This window comes from Eubalaena glacialis, chromosome 14, assembly GCF_028564815.1.
Source record: "Eubalaena glacialis isolate mEubGla1 chromosome 14, mEubGla1.1.hap2.+ XY, whole genome shotgun sequence".
Taxonomy (NCBI): domain Eukaryota; kingdom Metazoa; phylum Chordata; class Mammalia; order Artiodactyla; family Balaenidae; genus Eubalaena; species Eubalaena glacialis.
In genome coordinates, this window is record NC_083729.1 from 54,732,340 (window position 1) to 54,759,734 (window position 27,395).

The window sequence follows — 27,395 nt, forward strand, 5'->3', positions numbered from 1 at the left end:
CACAACTACTGAAGCCCGCGCTCCTAGAGCCCGTGCTCCACAACAAGAGAAGCCACCGCAATGAGAAGCCCGCGCACCACAACAAAGAGTAGCCCCCGCTCGCCACAACTAGAGAAAGCCTGTGCGCAGCAACGAAGACCCAATGCAGCCAAAAATAAATAAATAAATAAATAAATTTATTTATTAAAAAAAAATTACCTATATCATGATCTCAATATTTTATATGTAGAAAAGAAAAAAGCGAGTGAAAAATGCTTTTAGGATTGTTATTAGATATATAAAAATTTTCACATAGCATTTTTAAAAATTTATACAAGGAAAGTACGAATGTGGCAAACACACCCTTCTGTACTCTGCATGTGACACTGGGATTGGGACTCTGCAAACATTTCTTTACCAGCTGCTCCTTGTTAAAATCTGACCATAAAGGGTACTAGAGGGAGACTAGAAGGCTGAGGAAGAAGGAAAGACATGCTCCTGCTCCTCCATGTTGTCTTTCTCTAGCATTACCGTCTTCTTGACTTTATAGAGAAGCCAGAAAAGAAGAACACAAATGAGTCAAACGTATCTTTAAAACAGCAGTTAAGTGGAAGCACAAAGACAAAATTATTTCATGTGGAATTAAAAAATGTTACATGAAGTGTGTGAGTATAAAAGTTATAAGAGCTAGGAGACACAACTGGAAGATACGGTATAAAGAAAATTAAATTTATTCAATAATGTGTTCCCCTCTATTTTATCATCCATATTTTAAATTTTTATTTATTTATTTTTGGCTGCATTGGGTCTTCATTGCGCGCAGGCTTTCTCTAGTTGCGGCGAGCAGGGACTACTCTTCATTGTGCGCGGGCTTCTCATTGCTGTGGCTTCTTTTGTTGCGGAGTGCAGGCTCTAGGTGCGCGGGCTTCAGTAGTTGTGGCACGTGGGCTCAGTAGCTGTGGCTCGCGGGCTCTAGAGCACAGGCCAGTAGTTGTGGCGCACGGGCTTAGTTGTTCCGCAGCATGTGGGATCTTCCCAGACCAGGGCTCAAACCCATGTCCCCTGCGTTGGCAGGCAGATTCTTAACCACTGCGCCACCAGGGAAGCCCTATCATCCATTTTTATATACTGGCCTATTATTTGATTCTGTAAATTAACCTCACCCAACTCCTTAAAATCAGGGATGACATAAACATAAATGAAATGATAGTACATTTGAGAAAGAGCTGGTAGATTCAGATTGAGAGATCTTTCTGTAGAAAAAATTTCTCACCAACTGTGCTTTTGAAACATAGCTTTGTGTTGAATAGATTCACCTTGTGAAATTGATTATTCTTTATGCTATTCACTTCTGTCACCTTAACTAAGAAAATAAAGCATTTTATTGCCTCCTCTCTTCATGGACAGAGTCCAGGACCAGGAAATTGTGCCCTTAAGAAGCATGATAATTTGTGAAGAGCCCATGCCTTTCATAATCATTTTACTAGAACTTGAGGAAATTCACATGGGTGAAGTATAGAGCAAAAGACAGTACATGTTAACAAATAATGTTGGATTCAAAAACTTCCTAGAAAAGTTACAATCTGAATAAAATAAAACTTAGGAGAGAACTGGCCTCTAAACATCCTTATACTGGTAATGTTTGCTAAACAACAAAGAAAGATGGTCAGCAAAAGCTTTTTAAAAAAAATAAAATACAATGGATTGTTCTTAATTATAACAAACCATAGGGACTTCCCTGGCAGTCCAGTGGTTAAGACTTCACCTTCCAATGCAGGGGGTGCGGATTTGGTCCCTGGTCAGGGAGATAAGATCCCACATGCCTCACAGCCAAAAAACCAAAACATATAACAGAAGCAATATTGTAACAAATGCAATAAAGACTTTAAAAATGGTCCACATCAAAAATAAATAAATAAATAACAACAATCTTGGGGAAAAAAAAAAGAAACCATAAAGAAGGAGGACAGAGCAGAAGCAAGAAAAACTACAATCCTGCAGCCTGTGGAACAAAAACCACATTCACAGAAAGATAGACAAGATGAAAAGGCAGAGGGCTATATACCAGATGAAGGAACAAGATAAAACCCCAGAAAAACAACTAAATGAAGTGGAGATAGGCAACCTTCCAGAAAAAGAATTCAGAATAATGATAGGGAAGATGATCCAGGACCTCAGAATAAGAATGGAGGCAAAGATCGAGAAGATGCAAGAAATGTTTAACAAAGACCTAGAAGAATTAAAGAACAAACAAACAGAGATGAACAATAAAATAACTGAAATGAAAACTACACTAGAAGGAATCAATAGCAGAATAACTGAGGCAGAAAAACGGATAAGTGACCTGGAAGACAGAATGGTGGAATTCACTGCTGCGGAACAGACTAAAGAAAAAAGAATGAAAAGAAATGAAGACAGCCTAAGAGACCTCTGGGACAACATTAAACGCAACAACATTCGCATTATAGGGGTCCCAGAAGGAGAAGAGAGAAAGGACCAGAGAAAATATTTGAAGAGATTATAGTCGAAAACTTCCCTAACATGGGAAAGGAAATAGCCACCCAAGTCCAGGAAGCACAGCGAGTCCCATACAGGATAAACCCAAGGACAAACACGCCGAGACACATAGTAATCAAATTGGAAAAAATTAAAGACAAAGAAAAATTATTGAAAGCAGCAAGGGAAAAAGGACAAATAACATACAAGGGAACTCCCATAAGGTTAACAGCTGATTTCTCAGCAGAAACTCTACAAGCCAGAAGGGAGTGGCATGATATACTTAAAGTGATGAAAGGGAAGAACCTACAACCAAGATTACTCTACCCGGCAAGGATCTCATTCAGATTTGATGGAGAAATCAAAAGCTTTACAGACAAGCAAAGGCTAAGAGAATTCAGCACCACCAAACCAGCTCTACAACAAATGCTAAAGGAACTTCTCTAAGTGGGAAACACAAGAGAAGAAAAGGACCTACAAAAACAAACCCAGAACAATTAAGAAAATGGTCACAGGAACGTACATATTGATAATTACCTTAAACGTGAATGGATTAAATGCTCCAACCAAAAGACACAGGCTTGCTGCATGGATACAAAAACAAGATCCATATATATGCTGTCTACAAGAGACCCACTTCAGACCTAGGGCCACATACAGACTGAAAGTGAGGGGATGGAAAAAGATATTCCATGCAAATGGAAATCAAAAGAAAGCTGGAGTAGCTATACTCATATCAGATAAAATAGACTTTAAAATAAAGAATGTTACAAGAGACAAGGAAGGACACTACATAATGATCAAGGGATCAATCCAAGAAGAAGATATAACAATTATAAATATATATGCACCCAACATAGGAGCACCTCAATACATAAGGCAACTGCTAACAGTTATAAAAGAGGAAATCGACAGTAACACAATAATAGTGGGGGACTTTAACACCTCACTTACACCAACGGACAGATCATCCGAACAGAAAATTAATAAGGAAACACAAGCTTTAAATGACACAATAGACCAGATAGATTTAATTGATATTTATAGGACATTCCATCCAAAAACAGCAGATTACACTTTCTTCTCAAGTGCGCATGGAACATTCTCCAGGATAGATCACATCTTAGGTCACAAATCAAGCCTCAGTAAATTTAAGAAAATTGAAATCATATCAAGCATCTTTTCTGACCACAACGCTATGAGATTAGAAATCAATTACAGGGAAAAAAACGTAAAAAACACAAACACATGGAGGCTAAACAATACGTTACTAAATAACCAAGAGATCACTGAAGAAATCAAAGAGGAAATCAAAAAATACCTAGAGACAAATGACAATGAAAACACGACGATCCAAAACCTATGGGATGCAGCAAAAGCAGTTCTAAGAGGGAAGTTTATAGCTATACAAGCCTACCTCAAGAAACAAGAAAAATCTCAAGTAAACAATCTAACCTTACACCTAAAGGAACTAGAGAAAGAAGAACAAACAAAACCCAAAGTTAGCAGAAGGAAAGAAATCATAAAGATCAGAGAAGAAATAAATGAAATAGAAACAAAGAAAACAATAGCAAAGATCAATAAAACTAAAAGCTGGTTCTCTGAGAAGATAAACAAAATTGATAATCCATTAGCCAGACTCATCAAGAAAAAGAGGGAGATGACTCAAATCAATAAAATTAGAAATGAAAATGGATTAAGTTACAACAGACACCGCAGAAATACAAAGCATCCTAAGAGACTACTACAAGCAACTTTATGCCAATAAAATGGACAACCTGGAAGAAATGGACAAATTCTTAGAAAGGTATAACCTTCCAAGGCTGAACCAGGAAGAAACAGAAAATATGAACAGACCAATCATAAGTAATGAAATTGAAACTGTGATTAAAAATCTTCCAACAAACAAAAGTCCAGGACCAGATGGCTTCACAGGTGAATTCTGTCAAACATTTAGAGAAGAGCTAACACCCATCCTTCTCAAACTCTTCCAAAAAATTGCAGAGGAAGGAACACTCCCAAACTCATTCTATGAGGCCACCATCACCCTGATACCAAAACCAGACACAGATACTACAAAAAAAGAAAATTACAGACCAATATCACTGATGAATATAGATGCAAAAATCCTCAACAAAATACTAGCAAACAGAATCCAACAACACATTAAAAGGATCATACACCACGATCAAGAGGGATTTATCCCAGGGATGCAAGGATTCTTCAATATACGCAAATCAATCAATGTGATATACCATATTAACAAATTGAAGAATAAAAACCATATGATCATCTCAATAGATGCAGAAAAAGCTTTTGACATAATTCAACACCCATTTATGATAAAAACTCTCCAGAAAGTGGGCATAGAGGGAACCTACCTCAACATAATAAAGGCCATATACGACAAACCCACAGCAAACATCATTCTCAATGGTGAAAAACTGAAAGCATTTCCTCTAAGATCAGGAACGAGACAAGGATGTCCACTCTCACCACTATTATTCAACATAGTTTTGGAAGTCCCAGCCACGGCAATCAGAGAAGAAAAAGAAATAAAAGGAATACAAATTGGAAAAGAAGAAGTAAAACTGTCACTGTTTGCAGATGACATGATATTATACATAGAGAATCCTAAAAATGCCACCAGAAAACTACTAGAGCTAATCAATGAATTTGGTAAAGTTGCAGGATACAAAATTAATGCACAGAAATCTCTTGCATTCCTATACACTAATGATGAAAAATCTGAAAGAGAAATTATGGAAACACTCCCATTTACCACTGCAACAAAAAGAATTAAATACCTAGGAATAAACCTACCTAGGGAGACAAAAGACCTGTATGCAGAAAACTATAAGACACTGATGAAAGAAATTAAAGATGATACAAACAGAGGGAGAGATATACCATGTTCTTGGATTGGAAGAATCAATATTGTGAAAATGACTATACTACCCAAAGCAATCTACAGATTCAACGCAATCCCTATCAAATTACCAATGGCATTTTTTACGGAACTAGAACAAATCATCTTAAAATTTGTATGGAGACACAAAAGACCCCGAATAGCCAAAGCAGTCTTGAGGGAAAAAAACAGAGCTGGAGGAATCAGACTCCCTGACTTCAGACTATACTACAAAGCTACAGTAATCAAGACAATATGGTACTGGCACAAAAACAGAAACATAGATCAATGGAACAAGATAGAAAGCCCAGAGATAAACCCACACACCTATGGTCAACTAATCTATGACAAAGGAGGCAAAGATATACAATGGAGAAAAGACAGTCTCTTCAATAAGTGGTGCTGGGAAAACTGGACAGCTACATGTAAAAGAATGAAATTAGAATACTCCCTAACACCATACACAAAAATAAACTCAAAATGGATTAGAGACCTAAATGTAAGACCGGACACTATAAAACTCTTAGAGGAAAACATAGGAAGAACACTCTTTGACATAAATCACAGCAAGATCTTTTTTGATCCACCTCCTAGAGTAATGGAAATAAAAACAAAAATAAACAAATGGGACCTAATGAAACTTCAAAGCTTTTGCACAGCAAAGGAAACCATAAACAAGACGAAAAGACAACCCTCAGAATGGGAGAAAATATTTGCAAACGAATCAATGGACAAAGGATTAATCTCCAAAATATATAAACAGCTCATTCAGCTCAATATTAAAGAAACAAACACCCCAATCCAAAAATGGGCAGAAGACCTAAATAGACATTTCTCCAAAGAAGACATACAGATGGCCAAGAAGCATATGAAAAGATGCTCAACATCACTAATTATTAGAGAAATGCAAATCAAAACTACAATGAGGTATCTCCTCACACCAGTTAGAATGGGCATCATCAGAAAATCTACAAACAACAAATGCTGGAGAGGGTGTGGAGAAAAGGGAACCCTCTTGCACTGTTGGTGGGAATGTAAATTGATACAGCCACTATGGAGAACAATATGGAGGTTCCTTAAAAAACTAAAAATAGAATTACCATATGATCCAGCAATCCCACTACTGGGCATATACCCAGAGAAAACTGTAATTCAAAAAGACACATGCACCCCAATGTTCATTGCAGCACTATTTACAATAGCCAGGTCATGGAAGCAACCTAAATGCCCATCGACAGACAAATGGATAAAGAAGTTGTGGTACATATATACAATGGAATATTACTCAGCCATAAAAGGAACAAAATTGAGTTATTTGTTGAGACGTGGATGGATCTAGAGACTGTCATACAGAGTGAAGTAAGCCAGAAAGAGAAAAACAAATATCATATATTAATGCATGTATGTGGAACCTAGAAAAATGGTACAGATGAACCGGTTTGCAGGGCAGAAGTTAAGAAACAGATGTAGAGAACAAACGTTTGGACACCAAGGGGGGAAAACCGCGGTGGGGTGGGGATGGTGGTGTGCTGAATTGGGCGCTTGGGATTGACATGTATACAATGATGTGTATAAAATTGATGACTGATTAAAAAAAAAAAAAAAAAAGGAGGAAAAAAACCTCCTATGATCCCCCTTCCAATTAAATCATATTTTACATAAAAGTAATACATACATGTTAGAAAGTCAGTGAAATGGTGTTAAATGAAAACCAAAAGCCCCTTCCTTCCCCCAAGGATAAACTCTCTTGAAAATAAGTGTTGTTGTTGTTGTTTTTTTATCCTTACAGGAAGAAAAAAGAATACAAACATTTATTTTGAAAGTTAAAAACAAAGTGAAGGGCTATACAGTGAAAAGAAATTTCGTTTACTCACCTAACTCCCACCCACTTAAACCCCATTTTTTTCTCCTTGTTGAGAGTACAGAAATATGTGATGCATAACCCAAGTATGTATGTGAATATGTGGGTGTGTGTTTGTAATCTTCCCCTTATGTACATAAATCATAACACACTAAATACACTGTTCCACACTTTGCTTTTTTCTCTCAATAATATCTCTTATAGCTATGTTGATAGCAATAGAGCCACCTCATTCATTTGATCAGCTATGTAGTATTCCATTGAATGGATATACCACAATTTACACACTTAGTCACCAGTCAATGGACTTTTACATTCTTTTCAATCTTTTACTATACTGTAAAGATGCTGTACTATTTTTGTAAGTATGTTATTTCACACATGTGCAAGTGCATACGTGGAATAAATTCTTAAAAGAAAGCACAATGGATTTTTTTTGACACTGTTGAATCTGATTCACTTTAAAAGCAGCAGCCTTCTGGGTCCTTTAGTAATATGTATATTTAATACTATCTTAATTGGTTTTCTGCTAAACTCTCTTTTTTTTTTTTTTTAACAAGACCTTGATTAAACCAGCCGTAATATTTCTCAAGGAATGTCGACCAGGGACAAAGTCTATTAGAAGGTACCTTTCTGATATACAAACTTAAGAGCTTGGCTATGAGAAACAAAAGACAAGAGAAATAGGTTCTTAGTCGTTCCTTTGAAATTGGAATAAGAACCCATGATCTTTATGATTTTTATGGCTTTAAACAACTTTAACAAAACAAGAAGCATATCCATGTGTGGGTTTCTGAATATCAATCGGTTCTCATACAGCCTAAAAGGGTTAGTGACTCAGCAGGAGTATGTAAGCTTTGCGGTATTTTCCCATTAGTGTCACCTAATTGGTGACTGGTACTTTGTGGGCTGTATTGACACTATTAGCCATACTAAAGTTTCATAAGGTTTATGATACCTACCACACAGGATTGTGGTAAAATTGAATTACATAATACTCACATAGGTGCTTGACACTCAGGAGATAAAAGATAAATGTTATTTTTCTTCACTACTTAAACTGTGCTTAGTGAAAGAAGAAAACCATTTGATACATTGCTAAGGTACCAGCCTAGTCTAGTGGAAAATTAAACAGGCTAAAATTTTTTTAACATGAAAAAAGAAAGTCTAATGTGCAAATTTGAATCTTTTGTATACCCTTTATAGCTTATAATAAGAAATATCAAAGAAAAATAAAGATAATTTTAAGATTCTAGTGGCTTTGGTATTGCCAATAATGTTGATTAGTGGACAGTTTTTTTTATCCTGAAGGGAAAGAGGCCATATCACTCTACTACCTTCCTCTAGTATTACAATTCAAATATGGTAGAATTACTTAAACATAGCAGTTCATGCATAGAAAAAAAAATTACTATAATGAAAAAGTATATGCAAATAAGGATATTAATGGTAATGTGAAAAAGAACTAAACAAAATTACAATCCGTAGAGGGATTTTACAGCTGGAAGAAACCTTTGAGATTATTTAGTAAAATCCCTTTGCATTTCTTTTTAAAGAATTGATCTAATGACAAGGATCTTTAAAGTTTAAGTATTTTTGGTTTGTCTATAAAACACAAAATGCCTTTCTATAACACACCCAAGGAAAAATAAGGGTGGATTAAATGAAAAAACAGATAAGTTTAGAAATGGATGCAAACCAGGAGCTTTTGCCTTGTCTCTGCTCTGCTGGCAGGTCCTCTGGGGCAGAACTGAGATCCAGCAATTAGCACCTCACCAGGGCAGAAATTTTTAAGAACTCTCAACTAAGCCATTCACAACACAGAATAAATTCTTGCACATTACTCTAGGGGGGAAATATCTACATTGGCCACGCTTTTGCAACCCCAAGAGCTAATAATTAACCATGGTTTAATGTGTTTGTTGGGGTAATAATGTAGACCAATTGTCCTTTAACTCAGCTATCAAACTCAAAATTTTTCAGAATTTTCTTGAACTTAGAGATGGGTTGAAAGTAAGATTAAAATGATTACATTGTACTTTCAAATGAAATTATGACCTCATTCCTTCATTTCATATGTATATTTACATATAAATTTTTATTTCAATCTTCTAGTGGGAAAATAAAAACAAATATCTTAGAAACCACACCACTTTTAGACAAAACATGAAAATTTAAAAAAAAAAGGTGATTTGTTAAAAATTCTTCCTCTGTACTGTTTGTTTTCTCTTTTTTCTCATTTAGTAAAAAAAAAAAAACGCATTTTATGCATTTTGCATTTTAACTACTAAATCCTTAAGGATTAAGACAGATTTAAATGAAAGAGGAGCTTATGTAAATACAATCACCTGTGAATTGGAAATGGGAACAATTTTCTTTTCTGCTCAGATACCAACGTCCTGTTGAGAAGAAGATTCTCCAAAATGCTCAAGTGAGTGCTTAGAATGAAAACAGCCAGCATGGAGTGGAGAACTGGGAAGCCAGGGAGGATGCTTTATTTTCTGGGGGGGATACTGCAACTTTTAATTTAATAGCTTAAGGGGAGGTAAAATCTGTAACTTAGGTAGAAATGGACTTCGTTGTATTCCTTCAACACAATTCTAATTTATGATCAAGAATTTAATTGCCCAGGTGTCAGGTCTTTTTTTTTTTTTCTGAATCTATTTACTACAATTGTCTAATGGTAAGTGATTATCTCCTATGTTCATCCCTTAGATGCTGACTGCCAGGCATGCTGGAGCAATTTCTCTTTTAATACCCCTAGGCTCTAGTTGACACAGTTCTGCATGCCCTGGTTTCACTTTTCCAAGCACAGGCACCACAGTCCTTTTTAAAATGTGTTACTCTTGAAAGAAGAGGGATAATCGTTTGGTTTTAAATTGGTTGTAAATTGTACGTTGTGAGGTGGGTCTATTATCCATATTAAGATGTAAAATTAAACACAACCACTATCAGGTTTCCCAGGAGGATTTTCTTTATTCTCTGATCCTTCCATTTCATTTCTTGACCACTGCCTCCTTCCCCAACCCGTGTTAGTCTGCTGACCATTTGGGGAAAAAGAAAAAAGAATGAAGGGCAGAAAAGAGTTTTAAGCTGCTATCAGTATGCTGGGTCATGGGTAACTCGGATCATCCACGAAAATTATCCAAACAGCTTCCTTTAAAAAGAGTAACAGAAGGAATTTCAAGGCTTGAAATGCCCATCCTCCTTCACCTCCATCTAGCCACAACTCTCCTATCCTTCAAGACTTGGCTTAATTGCCACTGTCTCTATAAAGCTTCAATCTGAAGTGATTCTTCCTCCTCAAATTCCCATAGAGTTATTCAGTATAATTAACTCATTTGGCTTTGCAGCATCACCTCCCTTTGAGCTCAAACTGCTATTATTATTTACTATTCCATGGATCTATGTCTTATTTCACTAGATTGTAAACACCCGAAGGGTGGGATCTACATCTTATATTCTCTAACAGCCTAACACCATGCTTTGTACCTAGTGGACTTTTAATAATTATTGTTGATTTAAAAATAAGCATGAGGCAACTGGTTCACATGCAAAGTCCAGGACTTAGGTAAATGACACATTTGGTGAGTATTTCCATAAAAGGATAATTTTCCTGCTTTGATCTTGATTAGTCCATTTTGTTTTCTAAAACATCAGTCTCAAATACTGAATTTTCTGTTTCCCAAGAACAGGATCCTAATAGACAGTCTTTAATTCAAACACAAAGCTCATTCATTCTCAACTTTCCTCAGGATTTTCATGATCTAAAGTCACAATAGTCATGATATTCAAGGAGCATTTAGCTGACAATTTTTATATTCTAGTCAATGACTTTTGTACTTTAAAAATACTGAAAATCATAACTATAATGTCATATTTTGTATACAAGCTTCTTGCACTATAAAATAGGAGGATCTTTCTATTTTAGACCAACAAAAGGTACTGAGTTTTTTTCCCTCTCACTAGAAAAAATTGCTACTATTTTCTACTCTTTTAACTCTCAAAACAAAATGAACATCATATAGTTAATTATATCTACTCAGTAAAAGATGGTAATAACAAATGTAAGAAATCAGAATATGCCACCCCCAAATATGCCACTCTGGCATAAGAGCTGAAGGCAACTGAGAAAAAGCAGACGCAGGATGAGCTCTCTGCCGTCCTCCAGCTACCTGAAAACAGATCATAAATTCCCCTTGTGAAGGTGTCCCTCCCCCACCCCACTTCCCAGACCAGGAGGGGAATAACAACCTTATCACCAAAGACAATATGATACCAAGAAAAAGTCTACACAAACAAATCTTACTAACTAGCCCTTATCTACTATTAGTTCCCTGCATATGTGCCTTCCTACAATTTACTGCCCCTAGAGCCCCAAGGTTCCTTTCCATTATCTTGTCACTTCTCTTTAAATTTACCCTCCTTTGTTCAAACAGTATAAAAGCCTGCAAGCCTAGCTGTTTCCTTAGGGGTTTTCTCTTCTCTCTATGAAGTCCCCAGGGCCAGGTAAAACTTGTAACATCAAATAAATCCCTATGCTTTTTCAAACAAAAAAAATCCCTATGTTTTTCAAACAGGCAGGTTTGTTTTTCAGACAAACCTGCCTGTTGTCAGTTTATTTCACAGAACCAGCCAGAGAACCTAAGAGGGTAGAGAAAAATTTTCCTCCCCCATATATACATATTTTGATAGTGAACATAAAGCATGGGCTCCAGGCTAGACATTTACAACTAGCCTCCTGTTTATATTTCTTGAGGCAAGAAATAGATGGGCTCCAGGTTAGATATTCACAGCCAGCCTCCTGTTTACACTTCCGCATAAAAATAACAACAGGAACAGGGTAAATAGCTGGACTTTGTCTCTGGTGGACACTTTAAGAGTAATGGCAGGGGCAGAGAGGAGCTGAGTCCTGCCCAGATAAAAGATAAAGAGACCACATATTTTTCATTCTTGAGGTCAAGGAGACCTCCCCGAATACACATGCACAGAAAAGCTCCTTGGGGGTCAAAAAGGAGGGGGCACTATCCCATAATAGGTGATGCCAAGCCTCCCACAGGTCTCTGCGCTGGAATCCATCTTGGCAAAAAGTTATGCACGCATGTTGCAGAGGGTACTAGGGCAGGTCAGGTGTGGAAAAAGAAACAAGAAAATTAGCCAAAGGTAAACAAAGAGCCAGAAGAACTGCCCTACATAAATGATTTAACCAAGGGGTCCCCAACCCCTGGGCCGTGGACCGGTAGTGGTCCGTGGCCTGTTAGGAACCGGGCCGCACAGCAGGAGGTGAGCGGCGGGCCAGTGAGTGAAGCTTCATCTGCACCTCCCCATCGCTCGCATTACCGCCTGAACCACCAACCCCTCCGCCACCAGCCCCCAGTCCGTGAAAATACTGTCTTCTACGAAACCGATCCCTGGTGCCAAACAGGTTGGAGACCGCTGATTTAACCGCCTCTTTACTGCACTCCTCCTCATTACGGAGGATGCCCACACCCTTTTCTCTCAGCCTGTGTATCTCTGCCTTGCTTCTGTCGTAATTCAACAAACTGCTTCTCTGTGTGCTCTCCCACTTGTTGTGCTGTATCTCTAATAATAAACTTTGTACCCGTTTTTATCGTTTTTGCCTCCTTGAAACACTCTTGCTTTCAAACGGGGCAAGAGCCAGGGGAACTTGCTTCTATTCTCTAGTCCTTTCTGGTCTAGTGACTAGGATTCCAGGTTTTTATCCAGGCTACCCAGGTTCAATTCCTGGGCAGGGAACTAAGATCCTGCTTTGAGCCACGGCTCACTGTTGTCTCCTCCAGATCAGACACAGCTTCTGACCGTTCTATTTATGAATTTAGGAACAGAAACAACAACAGAGCTCATTTTAAAAAATTTATTTAAAAGGCATAAATGTCTAAAAATAAAGTCCTTGGAAAAATAAAATCTACCCAAGGGGGGAAAAAAAAAAGGCATAAATGTCAACTGAGAAAAAACTAAGACAGGAAGATGTTAAAATAAGGAGAGAGATTTCAGTCTAAGATTCGAAAAAATTTTTGCTAAGCTTCTGTTCTGTTAGAGAATTCAGAGCTATAAATTTAAGCTTCATTTGGTTTAGGGGAATTCAGTTTTTCCATACAGAGGAGCAGCTCTCAATTTAACACCTTGGTATGTGGCCTAAGGAAGTTGATAACAAAGCCCTTTGCAATAGCTGCCCACCTTTCTATTCATTATTTATTTATTTACTTTTGGCTGTGCTGGGTCTTTGTTGCTGTGCGTGGGCTTTCTTTAGTTGCGGGGAGCGGGGGCTACTTTTCGTTGCGGTGCGCGGGCTTCTCGCTGCGGTGGCTTCTCCTGTTGTGGAGCACGGCCTTAGTTGCTCCGCGGCATGCAGGATCTTCCCGGACCGGGGATGGAACCCGTGTCCCCTGCATTGGCAGGCGGATTCTTAACCACTGCGCCACCAGGGAAGCCCTGCCCACCTTTTTAGTAGAAAATCATAGGAGTCTGGGAGGAGGGCACATCCTATGACAATTGGTTTAGCAATCACTTGGGTTAAGTTGGAAAACACTAATGGCCTGCAAGGTCTCTCCTAAAGAGCCCAGACCCAGGACCAGAATACAGAACACTGCATCTCAGAGCTGGAACAGGTCTCACTGATACTTACTCCAGTGGTCCCAAACTTGGACTCAACTAGAAGCTTCAAAAAAAAAACCAGGGCTTCACTGGTGGCGCAGTGGTTGAGAATCCGCCTGCCAATGCAGGGGACACGGGTTCGTGCCCCGGTCCGGGAGGATCCCACATGCCACGGAGCAACTAGGCCCGTGAGCCACAACTACTGAGCCTGCGCGTCTGGAGCCTGTGCTCCGCAACGGGAGAGGCCGCGACAGTGAGAGGCCCGCGCACCGCGATGAAGAGTGGCCCCCGCTCGCCGCAACTGGAGAAAGCCCTCGCACAGAAATGAAGACCCAACACAGCCAAAAATAAATAAATAAATAAATAAATTTATTTTAAAAAAAACCCAGCAACCCTCAGGACTTCTGCTTCCAGAAAAGTGAAGCAGACGTTATTTTCTCTATTCCTCCCTCTAAGTATAACTTAAAACCCTGGACATTATATATAAAATAAACATTAAAAGGCTCTGAAAAGTTGAGAGAAGAAGGCAGACTGGATAGGGAGTTCAGGCCCCCAAGGAAAAACATGCTGGTGAGTTCCCTGGGTTTGGTTTGGTTTTTTGGTTTTGTTTGTTTGTTTGTTTTTGCCTTATGCATTGCAGAAGGCAATGACCTGGAAATGTCAACAAGTGCAGACAAAAAAGCTTCTACATAAGCTGCTCTCTCCAGCCAAAGCAGCAGCCTGGCAAGAGAAAAACCTTCCAGGCAATAAACTGCTCTACTCCAGCCAAACACCACGGAAAAGAACTGTGGCCCTACTACCACCCACACCCGCAAATGCCAAGTGGGGAGCCTAGAGTTCCACTCAGGCCATGCTCTAAAGATACATCCTAACCCCACCACTGGGGTGCTATCAGAAAAGGCTAAGTACGATTCCAGGACTTTCATCCCCATAGGGATAGGCAGTTTGGGGCTATCTCCATGGTATCAGTGGAGACTACATGGGGAGTCTGGACCTCCAACCCACCAAGCAGCAGTCAGGCAACCCTCCTCCACTTCCATGTTATGGTGGTGTCAGAGGAGGGTTAGTGGAGGATCAGGACTTGTATCAGCAATAAGAAGGCCGGTCCCCTCTTGGTGCCAGTAGAGGCAATAATGAGGCACTCCTACCCCTCCCAGCCAGGGAACTATCAGTGGAAGCTTAGTGGGGAGCTGGAATTCCACCCTCACCCAGCAGTACAAGTAGTTTCCCCCACACCCCAGTTGGGTGTCAACATAGGCTGAGGAAGAGACCTAGATGTCTAGCCCCAGCTGACAATAATGAGGTGGTACTCCCCTCTTCCTCTGCCAGAGTGCTATCAGAGAAAGCCAGCTAAAACAAAAGATTTAAGTAAGACTCAGAGTAAGATTTAAGATCTCATAATATAATAATCAAAATGTCCAGGTTTCAATTGAAAATCACTTGTCATACCATGAACCAGAAAGATCTCAAATTATATAAAAAAGATGATAGATGCCAACACTGAGATGACAGAAATGTTAGGATTATCTGACAAGGATTTTAGACAGCCATTATAAAAATGCTTCAATGAGCAACTATAAGCATACTTGAAACAAAGGAAAAAATAGAAAGTCTCAGCATAAGTAATGTCTACATAACGTAATACCTATAACAACCCCTAAAAAGCTATAACAAAGAGATACACTCAAAAACTGTAAATTAAAATGAGTTTCTACAAAATGCTCAAATAACCCACAGGAGGGCAAGAAAAAGAAAACAAAAACAAAATCCAGAGAGAACAAACAGAAAGTAAAAATAAAATGGCAGACTTGAGCTCTAATATATTAATAATTTCACTAAATGAGAATGGTCTAGATATACCAATTAAAAGACAGAGATTGACAGAAAGAATTAAAAAAACATGACCCAACTATATACTGTCTACAAGAAATTCACTTCAAATATAATCACAGAGACAGGTTGAAAACAAACCAAAACAATGGAAAAAAGAAATATCATGCAAATATTAATCAAAGGAAAGCAGGAGTGTCTATGTTAATATCAGATAAAGTATAGACTTCAGAACAAAGAAAATTACCAGATCACAGAAGGGCCTTACATAATGATAAAAGGATCATTTCACCAAGAAGACATAGTAATCTTAAATGTGTATACACCAAACAACAGAGCTGCAAAATATGAGAAACAAAAACTGGTAGACTTGAAAGGACAGTGAGGCAAGTATACAATTACAGTTGGAAACTTCAACATCCCTCTCTCAACAAGTAGACAGAAAATTAGCGGGATATAGAAGAACTCAACAACATCAAACAACAGGATCTAATTGACATTTAGTGAACACTCCACCCAACAACAGCAGAAAACACATTCTTTTCAAGTGTCCCTGAATATTCCCAAGATAGACCATATTCTGGGCAATAAAGCAAAGCTAAACACATTTTGAAAAATTGAAATCATGTAGAGTATATTCTCTGACCATGATGGAATAAAATTAGAAATCAAAAATGGAAAGGTAACAGAAATTCTCCAAACACTTGAAAACAACAAATGAGAATACAGCATATCAAAAATTGTTGGACACAGCTGAAGCAGGGCTGAGGGAAAATTTTATAGCACTAAGTGCATACATTAAGAAAAGGAAGACTCTCAAATCAATTATTTAAACTCTCACCTCAAAAACCTAAAAAAAGAAGAAAGGAAGAAAAAAGCAGAAGGAAGAAAATATTAAAGATCAGAGCATAAATCAATAAAATCAAAAATAGAAAAACAATAGAGAAAACCAATGAAACAAAGAACTGTTCTGTGAAAATGTCAATAAAATTGACAAACCTCTAGCATGAATGACACAGAAAAAACAGAGGGAAGACACAAATTACTAATGTTAGTAATAAAACAAGGATATCACTGTAGACTCTACAGACACAAATAATAAGTGAATACTAAAAACAACTCTACCTTCAGAATCTTGACAACTTAGGTGAACTAACACAACTCATATAATATGAAATAGATAATCTGATTATCTATTATCTATCTGATAATAGATAATAATAATTTTCACCCTATAACTATTAAAGAAATTGAATTCATAATTTCAAAGTTTCTAAAATAGAAATCTCCAATCCCAGATAGTTTTTCCAGAGAATTTTTTTTAATGTTTAAAAGAATTAACACTCATTCTACACAATCTCTTCCAGAAAATAGAAGAGGAGGAAACACTTCTCAATTAATTTTATGAAGTTAGCACTACTCTGATAGCCAAACTAGACAAAGACAGAAAAAAAAAAAGAAAGAAAGAAAACTATAGGCCAACATCTCTCATGATTACAGATGAAAAAATAGTTTATAAAATTTTAACAAATAGAATTCATCAATATTTGAAAAGAACTATACATTATGACTAAGTGCAGTTTATTCCAGGGACCTAAAGGTGTTTCAATATTTGAAAATCAATCAATTTACTCTATCACAGTAACAGGCTAAAGAAGAAAACCACATAATCATATTAATTGATACAGAAAAAAATCTGGACAAGATTCAACACTCATTCATGATTTAAAACTCTTAGGAAAATAGGAACATTAAGGGCAAATTTAAAAAAATCTACAGCTAACATACTCAATGGTGAAATAATGAGCACTTTCTGTTATGAACTGAATTGTGTCCCCCAAATGTATATGTTGAAGACGTAACCCCCCAGCACCTCAGAATTTGACTCTATTTGGACACTGGGCCTTTAAGGAGATAATTAAATTAAAATGAGGCTCTTAGGGTGTCTGATTGGTGTTCTCATAAGCAGGAGATTAGGACACACAGAGAGACACCATGGGTGTGCATACACAGAGGAATGACAGTGTGAAGAGACAGCAGGAGACCAGGCCAGCCATGTGCAAGTCAAAGAGAGCAGACTCAGAGGAAACCAAACCTGCTGACACTTTGATCTCATACTTCTAACTTCCAGAACTGTGAGAAAATTAATTTCTTTTGTTTTAGCCACCATTCTGTGGTATTTTGTTATGGCAGCCCTAGCAAACTAGTACACTTTCCCTTTAAGATCAGAAAAGGGCAAGGATATCTGTTCTCTCCACTCTTAACATAGTGCTGGAAGTTCTAGCCAGTGCAATAAGGCAAGAAAAGGAAATAAAATATATACAGATTGGGAAGGAAGAAATAAAACCTCTGTACTTCCGCATGATATGAATGTCTATGTAGAAAATCCCAAGGAACCTACAAAAAGTATCCTAGAATTAATAAGTGATTTCAGTAAGGTCATAGTATACAAGGTTAACATATAAAAATTAGTTGTATTTTCATATACTAGCAATGAATACATTGACATCAAAATTTTAAATGCAATACCATTTATAATCTGTCAAAAAAAAAAGAGATACTTAAGTGTGAACCTAACAGAACATTTATAGGACTTTTGCACTGAAAACTACACAGTGCTGATGAAAGAAATCAAAGAAGATCTAAATAAATGGATAGACATACTGTGTCATGGACTGGAAGATATGAAATAGTAAAGATCTCAATTCTCTCCAAATTGGTAAACACAATTCCTATAAAATCCCATTAAGATATTTTTGTGGATATAGGCAAGATTATTCTAAGATTTATTATTCAAAAGAGCTAGAATAACTAAGAAGAATACAGAAGGAGAAAACATTCTATTTGATTTTAATACATATAGCTAGAGTAATCAAGACTAACAAGGATTGGTGAGGGGTAAACACATATATAAATGGAACAGAATAGAAAACCCAGAAATAAATCCATACAAATATGTCCAACTCAATTTTTTTAGTTTTTTTAAAATTTTTATTTTTTTATTGAAATATAGTTGGTTTACAATGTTCCAGGTATACAGCAAAGTGATTCAGTTATATGTATATATATATATCTATTATTTTTCAGATTCTTTTCCATTATAGGTTATTACAAGATATTGAATATACTTTCCTGTGCTATACAGTAGGACCTTGTTGTTTATCCATTTTATATATGGTAGTCTGCATCTGTTAATCCCAAATTCCAAATGTATCCCTCCCCACCTTTCCCCTTTGGTAACCATAAGTTTGTTTTCTATGTCTGTGAGTCTGTTTCTGTTTTGTAAATAAGTTCATTTGTATCATTTTTTTAGATTCCACTCTGTGATATCATATGATATTTGTCTTTGTCTGACTTACTTCACTTGGTATGATAATCTCTAGGTCAATCCACGTTGCTGCAAATGGCATTATCTCATTTTTTTTTATGGCTGAGTAATATGCTGTTGTATATATATATACCACATCTTCTTTATCCATTCTTCTGTTGATGGACATTTAGGTTTCTTCCACATCTTGGCTATTGTAAATAGTGCTGCTATGAACACTGGGGTGCTGGATCTTTTCAAGTTGGAGTTTTCTCTGGATATATGCCCAGGAGTGGGATTCCTGGGCTGTCTAATTTTTGACAAAGTTGCAAAAGCAATTCAATGGAGGAAAGACAGCCTTTTCAACAAATGGTGCTGAAGCAGTTAGACGTCCATAGGCAACAAAGTAAACCTAAACCTAAACCTCAAACCTTATGTAAAAATCAACTCATAATAGATCACAGACTTAAATGTAAAACATAACTTTTAGGAAAAAGCATAGGAGAAAATCTTCAAGATCTAGAGCTAGGCAAAGCATTCTTAGACTTGACATCAAAAGCATAATCCATAAAGGTAAAATTGATAAATTGGACTTCATCACAATTGAAAATTTTTGCTCTATGAAGGACCTTGTTAGGAGGATGAAAAGACAAGGTATGGACTAGGAGAAAATATTTGCAAACCACATATTTAACAAAGGACTAGTATCTGGAATATATTTTTAAAACTCAACAACAAGAAACCAACAGTTTAATTAGAAAATGGGCAAAAGACATGAATAGACATTTAAACAAAGAGGATATATGGGCATCAAGTAAGCACATAAAAAGATGTTCAACATCATTAGCCATTAGGGAAGTACAAATTAAACCCATGATGAGTTATTACTACATACCTGTCAAAATGGTTTAAATAAAAAATAGTGACAATGCCAAATGCTGGCAAGAATGCAGAGAAACTAGATCACTTATACATTGTTGGTGGGATGTAAAATGATACAGCCATTACGGAAAACATTATGGTAGTTTCTTGAAAAACTAAACATGCAATCACCATGTGACCCAGCAATTGCACTCCTGGGCACTTATCCCAGAGAAATCAAGACTTAGTGTACACATAGTAACCTGCACATGAGTGTTTATAGCAGCTTTATTCATAATAGACCCAAATTGGAAAACATCTAGATGTTCTTTACCAGGTGAACAGTTAAACATATTGTGGTACATCTGTACCATGTAATACTACTCAATAATAACAAGTAATAAACTACTGATACATGAAACAACCTGGATAAATTTCCAGAGAATTATGTTGAGTGAAAAAAAACCAGTCTCAAAAGATTACATACTGTATGATTCCATTTATATAATATTCTTGAAATGATAAAATCATAGACATGGAGAACAGATTAGTAAATTGACAAATAGTTCCTAAAGCTCACAATGAGATTGCATCAGTTTCCTACCAGCCAGAGTGGAAAGACCTTGCTGAATATGTGGGAAGTTTAATAGAGACCCCAGATTGGTCAAACCTCAGTAGTGGAGCTAAACTCAACCTACACGGTAACCTTAGACATGTCCTAAGAAAACCTTCAAAGCAAGGCTGGAAAAGATCAAGCTAATCTGCAAATAACTTCCTACCAGAACAAAGTCAAACACTGTTTACAGGTACAAAACAATATCTCACACTCAGTAATGTGAAATTTAAGTCCAACATCCAGTAAAAATCACTAGACATACAAATTACACAGGAAAATGTGACCCATAACCCAGAAAAAAAGATTGGTTGATAGGAACAGACCCAGAAATGACAGATGATGAAGTTAGTAGACAAGAACTTTAAAAGAACTATCAGAAGTAATATAAACATGCTCATTGTTCTCTCTTGGTCTGAGTAGTGGTCTACATCTCCATTGCGCTGAACAGAGCAATCGCTTCACATTATAACTCTTATTTTGACTCTTGGTTAAAAACAAAAATAACCCAACCAAGTGTGTTTTAAATGGCTTGGATAGAGTTGCTTCATATATACCCTGCAATAGTGCAAGGAGAGTGTCCAAGGTCCAGATGATCTCTGTCCTGAATAATCTCTGTGCAATGTCAAAATGTATTACTGGAAAAAGACAGAGTGGGTGGTTTAAGAAAGTCCTTCCTGAGATGTGCCAGCTGTTTTGCAGCCACGTGCTTTTCTGCTCCATCTCTGTGATGGGGTAATCTGCTCTATGTACTGACTATGCAGAAAGGTCACTTGGATCCAGTAGTGAGAGAAAATGGCTTCACAGGACAGACAGCAGAGAATATAAAAGAGGAAATCAAAACAGAATTGAGTATTTTGATTGAATTGAGTGTTTCTTTTTATTTTATTTTAATATTTTTTAAATGTTTATTTATTTATTTATTTTTGGCTGCGTTGGGTCTTTGTTGCTGCACGTGGGCTTTCTCTAGTTGCGGCAAGCGGGGGTTACTCTTCCTTGTGGTGCGCGGGCTTCTCATTGCGGTGGCTTCTCTTGTTGTGGAGCACAGGCTTAGTTGCTCCGCGGCATGTGGGATCTTCCCAGACCAGGGCTCAAACCCGTGTCCCCTGCATTGGCAGGCGGATTCTTAACCACTGTACCACCAGGGAAGCCCCTGAATTGAGTATTTCAATCAAAAGGAAACTTTTAAAATATTGATTATCCTGTTTATTATAAAATAATGACACTGGAAATACAACTTAGTAGTTCCCAAAGGCAGGGGTTAGCTACACTTCCTTTAAACGCTCAAATAACAATAATTTGCACCCCCTAATCCCGTGTAATGGCAGAAAGTCCAATGGTTTATTGGGTTCTCTGATCTGAGTGTTTCCAGGAATCCCTGGGAAATGTTGATATGTTCCACAAGGCTGAAGTGCTTTTCGTTGATCATCTCAGGCAACTGGCTCACTATGGCCCACTGCTTCTCTCTCTTCAGGCCTCCTCTCACTAACTTTCACATTCAGCTGGACTGCTGAGGACAACTTCATCTCAAGTGGATGAGTCTCTGCCAAAACAAAACTAAGACTGACCTCACTTGACTGAAAAATTCAGGACAACAGAAAGAAATTACAATGCTCATGAGAAAAAAAATAAAACTAGATATAGTGGACTGCATGGTGGCCCCCCAAAAGACAAGTCCTAATCCCTGGAACCTGTGAACATTACTTTATTTGGAAAAGGGTCTTTACAGATGTAATTTTAAGTTGAAGATCTTGAGAGGAAAAGCTTATCCTGGATTATCTAGATGAGCCCTAAACTTATTACATGTATTCTTATACGAGAAAGGGAGACTAGACTGAAACACACAGGGGAGATAAACACACAGAGAAGAGGAGGAGGCAATGTGACCATGGAGACAGAAGTTGGAGTGTTGTCACCACAAGTCAAGGAATGCCTGTAGCCACCAGAAGCTGGAAGAGGCAAGGTATGGATTCTCCCCTAGAACCTTGGGAAAGAGCACACTTTGATTTTGGATTTCTGGACTATAGAACGGTGAGAGAATAAATTTCTGTCATTTTAAGTCACCTAGTTTGTGGTAATTTGTGAGAGCAGTCACAAGAATCTAATACTAGATGCTACTGACTATGGACCCATAAGCTTCCACAGTGTCCCATAATGGCCACCTCCATCCTCAGTCCCTGGTCTGTGGCCACACTGTAAGACCAGCTCACTTCCTCATGGTCTAGTTGGAGTCTAGACCAGCTTCTCTTTTAGGCTGAAGAATGGTGAAAACTCCTCCATTTTAATGATACAACCATTTTAAGAATCTCTGTGAAGATGCATCTCTAGCCAAAATAAAAACAGCAGGAGGATTATAGGAATATGAGTGCCCAAGAGTGAATGTGTGCAGGGGGAAGGATAGAGGGGAGGTGGTGAAAAAAAGAAAAAAGAACAGAGAAAATGAGATGGAGGAAAGAAATGATGAGAACCTACAGTTGCTGGAGATCATGTTCCCACCCACCCTTTATCAACCTATGTTAAGGTCTGAATAATGTCTTAGTAACACAGTATTATTATTCTTTAAAGTTTAGTAGTTGAGCTTAGTGAGAACTCTTCACATAAGAATATATTTAAGTACAAATTATTATGGCAAATGTTTTCTTCAACATCACTAAAAAGGATCTTTTAACTACATGTATTTGATAAAATTCAATTCCATTTAGTAGAGGAAATACGAATCTAAATTTTTTTAAATTAATTTATTTATTTTTGGCTGTGCTGGGTCTTTGTTGCTGCGCGCGGGCTTTCTATAGTTGCGGCAAGCGAGGGCTACTCTTCGTTGCGGTGCGTGGGCTTCTCATTGCGATGGCTTCTCTTGTTGCGGAGCACAGGCTCTAGGCACACGGGCTTCAGTAGTTGTGGCACATGGGCTCAGTAGTTGTGGCTCATAGGCTCTAGAGCGCAGGCTCAGTAGTTGTGGCGCACAGGCTTAGTTGCTCCACGGCATGTGGGATCTTCCTGGGCCAGGGCTCGAACCCGTGTTCCCTGAATTGGCAGGCAGATTCTTAACCACTGCGCCACCAGGGAAGTCCCCGAATCTAAATTTAAATTAGGAAACCCTAATATAATCTCTCATTCCATCCTTGTATTTCATAGCACTTACCATCATTTGTAGTTATATCTTCATTTGTGTGAGTGTATGTAACAAATCTCCTCAAAACTTAGTGGTTTAAAATTACACATGTTTATTATCTCATAGTTTCTATGAGTCAGCTTTTCTGGGTTCTATGAGCACAGCTTAGCTGGGCCTTCTGCTTCATTGTCTCTTACAAGGCTGTAATCAAGTTGTCAGTTGGGGATGTCATCTCATTTGAAGACGACTGGGGGGGATTTACTTTCAAGCTCGCTCAAGTGGTTATTGGCAGGATTCACTTCCTTGCACTGTTGAATTGAGGCCTCAATTCCTTATGAGCATTTGGCTCCTTGCCACATGGGCCTTTCCATAGAGAATCTCCCAACATGGTAGCAAGAAAGAGGACAAGAGAGACAGAGCCAGTAAGAGAGAGGTGAACAGCCTCATTATTCCATGTCATATCTGCTTCTACTTGCTCATTTTCTGGCCTACAACCCAGCAATCTTTTGGTTGCTTTCTTGAGCTTCTTTCACACATGTAATTTCTGTAGAGTCAAGATTCTGGAAAACATCTTGTGTGTAGTGAGATAATATTTTTAACTATTAATGGATGGTTTTCCTGTGCCCTGCCCCCTGCCCTCCCCCAAACTTGGCAGCTACACATGGGATCACTATTATTTTGGGAAATTTTATCACCAGGGAATCAGAGAACAAAGATGTCTAGTACTTCAAGAGCTCTGGTTCAGACCTGAAACAAATATTTGGAAACTACATGATTTTATAAAACACACACTGTACTTATAATTACACAATGTACTCCTTCTCTACCCTAGGATTAGATATAGATCCCTGGAAGGGAAAGTAATAAAAGAGAGCAATAGTGAACTCTGATGTAGATTGGCTCCCAACTTCACCCAGACTGAGGGGGTAGGGAGGAAGCAGGAATAGAATCCCCCATAAAGTGGCAAGTGAAGAGCACAGAAATGGAGAAAGGACAAAAGGATGAACTTTGGAGGTTTTAAGATTTTGTAGGTGGGATTTATAAGATTTGGCTGGAGTCCAGAGTGACTCAGGTTTCTAAGTTAGGTATTTTGTGACTAAAATATTTGGAGGGAGGTTATAGATTAATTGGATTTTGTAATGATGGGCTTTTACCTTATAGATTGATAAAAAATATTTGTGACTCTTATGCTATTATGAAACAACTAGAACTGGAATGTTTCAATTTGATAATTGGTGTTGATTCCATGCATTTGTTGGTTTTTTTCATGTTTTCAATAGAAAAAATTTTTTTTCCTAGTTTGGGAAGTTGGGCATTTGCCCCCTATATCAACACCCCCCCACACACACCTAACCCAAGCTGTACTGAGGGGCATTTGAGCATCTGGTAATTCCATTCAACTGAGAAACTATAGTTTAGGGAGATTTGAGATCATTAAATCATTACATTTGGTTATGCACATGTTTGTCTCAAGGTCATATTCTTTTTACTGAAGTATAGTTGATTTACAATATTGTGTTAGTTTCAGGTGTTGCGGCAAGTGATTCAGTTTTATATATACACATTTTTCTATATATATTTTTTTCAGATTATTTTCCGTTATAGGTTATTACAAGATACTTTATACAGTTCCCTGTGCTATACAGTAAATCCTTGTGGCTTATCTATTTCAAGGTCATTTTTAAAACATTAGATGGAGAGGTCCAGATAGAATTCTAAGTGAGAAGTAGAGGCTGAAGCTCCAGGTTTGAAAATCATCAGTATATAAGTGGTCATTGAAACCAAAGTTGCATCCATCAAGGTTCCTGGTTATAAACAACAGAAACCAACCCTGGTTATTTTAAGCAGGAAATAATTTATTAGAGATAATAGGTAGCTTATAGAATCTCCAGGAAGACAAGAGAACAAAGCTTAGAGACTTTATGATAAGAAACAATTCCCGGGGTTTCCCTGGTGGCGCGGTGGTTAAGAATCCACCTGCCAATGCAGGGGACACGGGTTCGAGCCCTGGTCCAGGAAGATCCCACAAGCCGCGGAGTAACTAAGCCCGTGAGCCACAACTACTGAGCCCACGTGCCGCATCTACTGAAGCCCGTGTGCTCTAGAGTCTGTGCTCCGCAACAAGAGAAGCCACTGCAATGAGAAGCCCGCGCACCGCAACGAAGAGTAGCCCCCCTCGCCACAACTAGAGAAAGCCCACGTGCAGCAATGAAGAACCAACACAGCCAAAAATAATAAATAAATAAATTTATAAAAAAATAAAAAAGAATAGAAGCTGAGATGGTGAAAGAGAAGATGTGGAAGAAAAGAGAGAAGATAATAATTAACAGCAAATATTTATTGAGTGCTTACATGTTCAGTATCTCATATATATGAAATAATTTACTCTTTAGATCAACTCTCTCAATTAGGAACTTTTTTTTTTTTAATAAGGAGCACACATGTTTGGGAAATGGATAGTCATTCTTAGTTGCCTCAGGTAGAAACTATTGGTTTGCAGGTAGGGAAACTGACTCAACAGAGCAAACACATTGCCCAAGGTGACTGAGCAAGGAGGGGTGACTCCAGAATACACTATACTGCCTCTCCATGGAGAGGATGAAGATGGAATTCTAGGAAACATAGACATTAGGGAGTAGATAGAGAAAGTGAAATGGATTGAGAAGCAATAAATGATCATAGAGCTAGAGGAACCTCAAGAAGAGTACTCTCTATATCAGAAGTCCTGGGATAAGAAATGGTAGTTGTATAAGTTTCCTAGGGCTGCTGTAACAAAGTACCACACACTGGGTAGCTTAAATAACAGAAATTTATTGTCTCACACTTCTAGAGGTTGGATGCCTGAGATGAGGATGTCAGCAGAGTTGGTTCCTTCTGAGGGCTATGAGGGAAGGATCTGTTTCATGCTTCTCTCCTATCTTCTAGTGCTTTGCTGGCAATCTTTGGCATTCCTTGGCTTGTAGGTGCATCATCCCGAGCTCTGCCTTTACATGACATTCTCTTCATAGTCTTCCCCCTTTATATGTCTGTCTCCAAATTTTCCCTTTTTATAATGACACCAGTCATATTGGATTAGGGCCTACAATACTCCAGTATGACATCGTCTTAACTAATTTACGTCTGCAATGACCCTACTTCCAAATAAGATTACATGCTGAGATACTGGGGGTTAAAAGCTTGACTTATGAATTTGGGGGGGGTACACAACTCAACTCACAATAGTGGTCAACTATACAAATGCTGCAGAAAAGTCAAGAACGATGAAGGCTGCACATAAACTATTGGATTTGGCAACTAGGAGGTTACGGAGATTTGGTGAGAACAGTTTCAGTAGCATGATACTGGTAGACATAGATTATAAAAAAGTTGACATAGGAAAGGTGCTTAGGAGAGGACATGGAGGGAACATGCATAGACAATTCTCTATATGTTTGATGTGATAGGAAATGTACGGCCATCTCTATATTTGGAGGCAGACCCTTGAGTAGCCTTTACCAAGTACCCAATGCTATAAATAGAAATTTTATGGTTTGGTGGTGTTATTTCCTATATGCCAAGCCAAATCTTTAGAAATTGTGATTTAAAGTTAATAACTGAAAAAAAATAAAAATAAAAAAATAAAGTTAATAACTGGTTTTGGGCAGACATCTATATAACATGTGGTGGTGCTGCCATAGTGATTGTCACTCTACGAAATTCAGGGCAGGGTATTTTCTGTGTTCAAAATGAAGACATAATTTTAGATACTAAGGACCTTTCCATATATCCCTCTTGAATGTTAGTGTTATTCAAATGAGTAATAGAACACTTCAG

General features: G+C 37.8%; 1 protein-coding gene across 1 annotated transcript in view; it reads right to left on the reverse strand.

Annotated features, from left to right (window-relative positions):
- Positions 1-27,395, reverse strand: part of WDPCP (WD repeat containing planar cell polarity effector) — a 548,844-nt gene that overhangs the window by 468,571 nt on the left and 52,878 nt on the right. The window lies entirely within an intron of this gene.